General features: G+C 40.4%; 1 protein-coding gene across 2 annotated transcripts in view; it reads left to right on the forward strand.

Moving 5' to 3' along the window:
- The window catches only part of slc25a21 (solute carrier family 25 member 21), a 203,162-nt gene that overhangs the window by 122,913 nt on the left and 71,285 nt on the right, over positions 1-8,964 (forward strand).

Consider the following 8,964-nt stretch of genomic DNA (forward strand, 5'->3'; position numbering starts at 1 on the left):
TTATTTACTACAGCTCACAGACATCACTGTGGTCACGTGTACCTGATAGGAATTAAAAAAAGAATACATTAGAAGAACAGGTAACTGAAATTAATGTTATTTGTTATGACAATATTTTTTGTATATGTTTTGATGCTATTTTGTTCTTTATGTATATATTTTTTATCATACTGTAATACTGAATATTTGCTCTGGTCTGTGAAAACAGGCCAGGTTTTTTTTGTTGCTGGATTTTGGAATTCTTGCGATTCTCGGTTGATGGCGAGCCTCCCAAGTGCAGTTTCAGTGGACCTACAGGAAAGGACTGATTTCTAGGGAAAAAGGACACTTGCTTTTTCTACTATTTCCCTTCACTCAAGTAAGAGGATTTGATCCTTAAGACTGTTTCTCTTTTTTTTCCAAGAGGAGGACATTTTGTGAGTACCCAAAAGACAGTTGGAAGTAAATAATTCATTTATTTTATTTTGATCTTCCTGGATTTGAAACTTGATATATTTGGAAAAATTTTATTTGGTTACATGTAACAAAACAATTTGGAAATTGTTGATTCATTTGAACTCTCATCTATTTGTTTTAATTGTGAATTCATCCAAATTTACAACGTCATATAAAGGGTGCACCCGGGGTATATTTTTAATTAGTGTTTATTTTATTGTTATTTCTTTTGTGTGTGTATTCAATACAGAACAACGTTGTGCAACATACCTTTTTGTCTCTGTGAGTTACTCAGCATCACCACTACCTCCTTTACCGTTCTTAGTAATCTTCTGATTTTAATTGTTTGGTCCTTTAAGGTTTAATACCCGTTACAAAGTGGCGAGCCAGCCAGGAGGTGGCGCTGTTGCTGAGTATTAATTACATTCTAAGCCATTATTTTTGCCTACGTTGACCAGTAACAATTGACAATGGATATAATAGAGGCAGAAGGGATTAAAATTCCGAACTCAGTGATCATTAGCGGATTAACACAAGACAAAAGTGATGATGAGCTGTTTGATTTCCTAAAACAATATGGTTCTTTTGCCAAAACAGTTTTTATTAGTGACAAGGATTCTGAGTTTTATCAAAGTGTTATACTTGAATATACCAGTGGCCAAGCTTTGCATTCTCTAGAGCCACAGCTACCTTATACTCACCAGCTATCAAGTGACCCAAGTGTTACTTACCATGTGAGAGCATTATCTAGTGTGTTTACACAGTATAAGGGAACCAGTGTCACAAAGTCATACCTGGAGGGACTGAAAGAAGTAGCAAAATTGAGTGGGACTGATTTTGAGATTGTCTTGAGCCAGATGCTGTCACAAATGACTGCTGAGCTTACTCCAACGTCCGCTGACACAGAGGCTGATGACGAGGATCTGGATGAACCGCAAGCTCAGGTATGTCCTGAAGAGAGTTTTACCCCAGCCCCTGTCAAAATTAGTCAACCAGATGACTCACTGTCACAGCATACCTCTGCTAAACCAAATAAGCCCCCCCTCTTAACCTCTTCAGAGGTGTTAAATCCACCTGAGGTTCAAAAACTCGTAATTGAACATGTGGTGAGAACTGGTGAAGTGGCTACTCAAGGACTTATGCAGCAAAGGCTTAGGGTATTTTCAGGAAAATGTCCCAGACCCGGAAGTGAGGTCGATTACGACACTTGGCGCTCCAGTGTAGAGCTAATGCTGAAAGATTCCACCTTATCTGATTTGAACGTATCCAGGAAAATAGTAGACAGTCTTTTACCACCCGCAGCAGATGTTATAAAACATCTTAGCTCTGAAGCTCCATCATCAGCTTACCTTCAGTTGCTGGATTCTGCTTTTGGAGTTGTTGAGGATGGAGATGAACTCCTTGCAAAGTTCATGAATACTCTGCAGGATGCTGGTGAAAAGCCATCTACTTACTTGTACAGATTGCAGACAGCTTTGAGAGTGACAATAAAAAGAGGTGGTGTCTCACCTGAAGAAGCAGATCGGCATCTTCTCAAGCAGTTCTGTAGAGGCTGCTGGGATAATGATCTAATTACTGACCTGCAGCTAGAGCGAAGGCGTAATAATCCTCCTTCATTTGGGCAGCTTCTACTTATGTTACGCACTGAAGAAGACAAACACACCGCAAAAGTCACTCGTATGAAGCAGCATCTTGGGTCTTCTAAACCAAGAGCAGTAATGCACTCGCAAAGGACGTGGGTTTCTTCTGAGGTGGAGCAAGGAGAAGTTTCAAACATGGTATCACTTGCAGCTGAAACTAAGGAGATCAAGAGACAGATAGCAAAACTACAAAGTCAGTTGGCTAGCCTTGTTCCTGCGCATAAAACCCAGAAGAAAGCTTCACAGCAAGCAGTAGTAAATAAACAGGACAAAAAGAAGTCAGATACTGCTAACCAGTTTACTAGGACTTCAGTTAGCCAAAGACAAAAGGACAGGCCTAGACCATGGTACTGCTTTACCTGTGGTGAGGATTGTCATATTGCATCCTCTTGCACTTCTGAGCCAAACCCCACACTTGTTAATGCCAAGCGTAAACTTTTAAGAGAAAAACAGCTACTATGGGACTCTCAGAACGCCAACTCCAACCCTGATTTAAACTAGAATCAGTCCTTGTTGTGGGACAGACAGGGGCTGAGTTGGAATCACAATGTCCCAATACTAATCATGTTTTTGAAAAAAGTCAGGTTTCTAAAGTGCAAAGCACTAGCTTGCCAAAGGGGTTAATAGGTGCTATGAGCATTGCTGAAGTTACTATAGCCAATGAAAAATGCAGCTGTTTATTGGATACAGGCTCTCAAGTGACAACAGTTCCAAAGTCCTTCTATGAACAGCATCTCTCAGGATACCCAATTAAGTCCATTGATGATATCCTGGAAGTAGAAGGCGCAAATGGTCTATCTGTTCCATACGAAGGCTACATAGAAATGGGAATTACCTTTCCAGAAGAATTACTAGGAGTGAGCGTTGAAATACCTACAGTAGCCTTAGTAGTTCCTGATGTAAAAGCTCACAAACAGTCAATGGTTCTTATTGGGACAAACACCTTGGATGTTCTCTATAAGAAGTATTTAAGTGCTGATCCCCCAAAATTTCAACCTTGTTCATATGGTTACAAAGTGGTACTTAAAACTCTTGAAATAAGATGGAGACAAAACACAAGTGGTGTTCTTGGCCATGTACGATTGAGGAGTCGAGCACCCAAAGTTTTAATGGCTGGTCAGACTGTAGTGGTGGGAGGTTCAGTTTCAAATCCATGCAGAATAGATCAGACTATACTTGTGGAGCACTCACCTGATTCGTCTCTACCTGGAGGGGTGTTTGTCAAGCGGTGTCTTCTTAATCAGCCTGAGAACCAGATGAATAGTATACCAGTTGTGCTTACCAATGAGACAAATCATAACATTACTATCCCACCCAGATGTGTGATCGCTGAGCTCCATGCTGTGGATTCTTTACAGTCTCTTTCAAAAACTTCCAATAGTAATGGAGAGGGTGATTTCACTCTGAACTTCGGTGATTCCCCCTTACCTCAGGTATGGAAGGAGCGCATTTCTAAAAAACTCAGAGAAATACCTGAAGTGTTCAGTCATCATGACCTAGATTTTGGCCACACCCAGAAAGTGAAGCATAGCATTAAATTGCACGATGAAACTCCCTTTAAACAGAGGGCACGACCTATTCATCCACAAGATATTGAGGCAGTTCGTAGGCATCTACAAGATCTTCTTGCAAGTGGAGTCATCCGGGAATCAGAGTCACCTTTCTCTTCCCCAATTGTGGTGGTGAGGAAGAAGAATGGGGATGTACGTCTATGTATAGATTATCGCAAGCTGAATATTCAAACAGTGAGAGATGCCTATGCATTGCCGAATCTTGAGGAAACATTCTCGGCTCTGACAGGATCTAAATGGTTCTCTGTCCTCGATTTAAAGTCTGGGTACTACCAGATAGAAGTGGATGAGGCAGACAAACCCAAAACCGCCTTTGTCTGTCCGCTGGGATTTTGGGAGTTTAATCGCATGCCACAGGGTGTGACGAATGCCCCAAGTACATTCCAAAGATTAATGGAAAAATGTATGGGGGACATTAATCTGAAGGAGGTACTTGTTTTCTTGGACGACTTAATAGTTTTCTCAGACACATTGGAAGAACATGAGACTCGACTATTAAATGTCCTGTTTCGTCTAAAGGAATATGGTCTGAAACTCTCCTTGGAAAAATGTAAGTTTTTCCAGACTTCAGTCCGCTATTTGGGACATATCGTGTCAGAGCATGGAGTGGAGACTGACCCTGAGAAGGTCCAAGCTTTAAAAACCTGGCCTGTACCTAAAAACCTAAAAGAACTTAGGTCTTTCTTAGGCTTTGGGGGATATTATCGTCGTTTCATCAAGGACTACTCTAAAATAGTGAAGCCACTTAATGATCTGACCTCAGGATATCCTCCGCTAAGAAAGGGTGCCAAGAAGTGTAACAAAGGAAGCCAGTACCATAACCCAAAAGAGTCCTTTGGTGATCGATGGACGCCTTCTTGTGAAGAAGCATTTCGAACCCTTATAGAAAAACTCACTTCTGCACCTATTCTGGGATTTGCTGACCCCAAACTGCCTTATTTTCTCCACACTGATGCAAGTACAAAGGGACTAGGGGCAGCACTTTATCAAGAACAGGATGGGCAGATGCGTGCAATAGCATTCGCAAGCAGAGGGTTGTCTCACAGTGAGTCTAGATATCCTGCTCACAAACTTGAATTCCTTGCCCTAAAATGGGCAGTGACTGAAAAGTTTAATGACTACTTATACGGTAACCATTTTACCGTTATTACAGATAGCAACCCTTTGACTTATATCCTCACTACAGCAAAATTGGATGCTACAAGTTATCGATGGCTGTCAGCTCTTTCCACCTTCTCTTTCAAATTGCAATACAGAGCTGGCAAGCAGAATGTAGATGCGGATAGTCTCTCAAGGAGACCCCAGGAACCCATTCCTGAGACTGCTTGGTCCAGTAAAGAGCAGGAAAGAATCCATCAATTTGTACAACACCATCACCATGATGCTGCTGACATTGTTAGTGCCCCAAATGATGTAGTTCATGCTATTTGCGAAAAGCACCTTATCAATCAAGACGCAGCTTCTGGGGTTGCACTGGTGGGATCACTTGCACTCCGTCCTGATGCTATACCTGATGAGTATGGAGAGGATTGTAATTTAGATGGATTACCTGTTATGCCTTACCTACCACATGAGATTGGTGAAAAGCAGAGAGCAGACTCAGTCCTTCGAGAAGTCATTTTCCACTTGGAGTTGGGGGAGAAACCTTCTCCTACAGTGCGAAAAGAGATTCCAACTTTTCCTCTTTTTCTAAAGGAGTGGAATCGACTTGAGTTGCGAGATGGAATACTCTATAGAAGAAGGCAGGAAAATAATTTACTCACTTACCAACTAGTACTCCCTGAGGATTTAAGACCCTTGGTGATGAGCAGTTTACATGATGACATGGGTCACCTAGGGATTGAGAGGACTGTAGATCTGATTCGATCTCGTTTCTACTGGCCAAAAATGGCTGCAGATGTGGAACGAAAAGTCAAGGAGTGTAGTCGCTGTGTGCTTAGGAAGGCACAACCCCAAAAAGCAGCTCCTCTGGTCAATTTTCATGCCACTAGGCCATTACAGCTGGTGTGTATGGATTTCCTTTCATTGGAACCTGACAGGAGTAATACCAAAGATATCTTGGTTATTACGGACTTTTTTACCAAGTATGCAGTGGCTTATCCTACACCTAATCAGAAGGCTAAAACAGTAGCAAAGTGTCTTTGGGAGAACTTTGTCACACACTATGGGTTTCCTGAACGCTTGCATAGTGACCAGGGCCCTGATTTTGAGTCGCATGTCATCAGAGAGCTCTGTGAAGTGTCAGGCATAAAGAAAAGCCGAACAACTCCCTATCACCCGCAGGGAAACCCGGTTGAACGCTTCAATAGGACCCTGCTGGGCATGTTGGGTACTTTGGAGGAGAAAGATAAAGCCCATTGGAAAGACTTTGTCAAGCCACTTGTCCATGCGTACAATTGTACGAAGCATGAAGTCACTGGGTTTACTCCTTATGAATTGATGTTTGGCAGACAGCCAAGATTGCCTGTTGACCTTGCTTTTGGTCTGCCTCATCATGGGAAATCAGATGTCATTCCTCATTCAGAGTATGTGAAACAGCTGAAATCACACTTGAAGGAAAGCTATTTGCTTGCTTCACAAGGTATGATGAAAACTGCTGAAAAGAACAAAACCAGGTTTGACAAATCTGTCACTCATTCTTCTTTGGAGGTCGGGGATCGTGTCCTGGTGCGAAATGTCAGACTGCGTGGTAAGCACAAGTTAGCGGACAAGTGGGAATCTGAGGTGTATGTGGTGGTAAAGAAGGCTGGCGACTTACCTGTCTACACCGTTCATCCTGAAAACAGTGAAAGTCCCCTTCGTACCCTTCATAGGGACCTTCTTCTTCCTTGTGGTTACCTGCCATTGTCAAACAGTTCAAACCCCTCCCCACCCAAAATGTCAAGACCTAGAACAAGGCAGAATCCAGGTTTCCAACAACCTGAAGAGGATTGTTCTTTCCTTAGTCCAGAAGATGAGGATTATGAGTGGTATGGTGATAACCATCAAAATGTGGAACCATTGCAGTTCTCTACAGTGTATGATGTTCCCCAACCAGTAAAAGGGAAGAGTGTGTCCTTAGCTGATGAATCAGCTGGTCAAAACCTCGGAAAAGATGGAACTCAATGCAAGGAAGGAACTCAAAATGATAAAATACCTGTAACTCCTCCAGTTGACAACTTACCTGATGATCTTTCAGCCAATGATCCTCCAGTTTATAATGCACCTGTACACTCTTCAGTTGATAACCCATCTGATGATGTTCTGGAAGTCTGTGAAACAACTGAGACACCTGGAAAAGACCAACCTGAAACTGATAACAGTAAAGACTTACCCACTCAGAGAGAGAGTAAAGTTGAAGAGGCAAATGATTCAGAAAACTCTGTTTCTTGTGAAAGAGAAGAACAACAATCAGAACAAGAAATACCTCCACTAAGACGTTCTGCAAGGGAGAGAGACAAACCTGAGAGACTTACCTACTTTCAGCTTGGAAATCCTCTGTCTCATGTTGTTCAGTCTCTGTTCCAAGGATTAAGCACTGCTCTTGTTAACTCTCTCAATAGTGTTGAAGATCTGGGTGATTCTCCTATAACTTCTGACATTCCAGCAAACATAGTGACTACCCAACCGCTCAGAGCATGCAAAGGGACTTGCATTGTTTCAAGAGGGGAAGGTGTAACCCCCATAAAATAATGAATGGGAGTAGATAAAACAGATAAGATAGATAAAATAGATAAGACAAATAAAAACAGATAAAATAATAAATAAATATACACCTCATCATCATTATTAAAGTGTTAAAGTGTTGATGCTAAAATAAGTATTAAAATAAAATGTATAAAAAATGTTAAAACATGTATATGTGAGTTATAATTCTCTGATTGGGTGTCAGGCTGTCAGCAGTCTTAAGTCAGCAAATGAGAGCGCTGGATGCTCATCTCCGCCCCCTTGTGGTTGCGGATATTACTAAAGCATCGGAAGAGACACACAGCGTGACAGAAAGGAAAACCGAGTGATTATAAAGTAAATATAGCGAAAATACATTAGTTAAAACTTTTAAAACCAATATAATGTTAAAAATATAAGTCTATTGCACGAGGATGGCGAGGGATTGAGTAGATATATGCTGATTTGAGCGCGATGGATGCATTTTGACTCGGTGAGTTTATCATTAGCTTATTGCTAAAATAATAGAAACATATTGAGTGACAACATGTTGAATGTGATAATATTTTATTAGTTTCATGTTTAAGAAGTGATAGAAAGTTGTATCTTTCTGTTTAATGGAAGAATTATCCATTATCACAAGGTTATAAAACCGCATGGTGTTTTATTATTTACTACAGCTCACAGACATCACTGTGGTCACGTGTACCTGATAGGAATTAAAAAAAGAATACATTAGAAGAACAGGTAACTGAAATTAATGTTATTTGTTATGACAATATTTTTTGTATATGTTTTGATGCTATTTTGTTCTTTATGTATATATTTTTTATCATACTGTAATACTGAATATTTGCTCTGGTCTGTGAAAACAGGCCAGGTTTTTTTTGTTGCTGGATTTTGGAATTCTTGCGATTCTCGGTTGATGGCGAGCCTCCCAAGTGCAGTTTCAGTGGACCTACAGGAAAGGACTGATTTCTAGGGAAAAAGGACACTTGCTTTTTCTACTATTTCCCTTCACTCAAGTAAGAGGATTTGATCCTTAAGACTGTTTCTCTTTTTTTTCCAAGAGGAGGACATTTTGTGAGTACCCAAAAGACAGTTGGAAGTAAATAATTCATTTATTTTATTTTGATCTTCCTGGATTTGAAACTTGATATATTTGGAAAAATTTTATTTGGTTACATGTAACAAAACAATTTGGAAATTGTTGATTCATTTGAACTCTCATCTATTTGTTTTAATTGTGAATTCATCCAAATTTACAACGTCATATAAAGGGTGCACCCGGGGTATATTTTTAATTAGTGTTTATTTTGTTGTTATTTCTTTTGTGTGTGTATTCAATACAGAACAACGTTGTGCAACATACCTTTTTGTCTCTGTGAGTTACTCAGCATCACCACTACCTCCTTTACCGTTCTTAGTAATCTTCTGATTTTAATTGTTTGGTCCTTTAAGGTTTAATACCCGTTACACACACACATTCACCCAGACAGACGATGAATGGTGTCACACAAACATCTGTGACTTTTTATTTGTATTTACAAATATATGGACGGCGGTGTATAATTCATCACCATTTTAACATGGCCAAATGTTTGTGGATTAGGTCAAAAGTTTGAGTCTCGGGAGATTTTGCACTTGGCAGGATCTTGAAGAGTTTGTATGAA

The sequence above is a fragment of the Danio rerio genome, chromosome 17 (genome assembly GCF_049306965.1).
Source record: "Danio rerio strain Tuebingen ecotype United States chromosome 17, GRCz12tu, whole genome shotgun sequence".
NCBI lineage: Eukaryota > Metazoa > Chordata > Actinopteri > Cypriniformes > Danionidae > Danio > Danio rerio.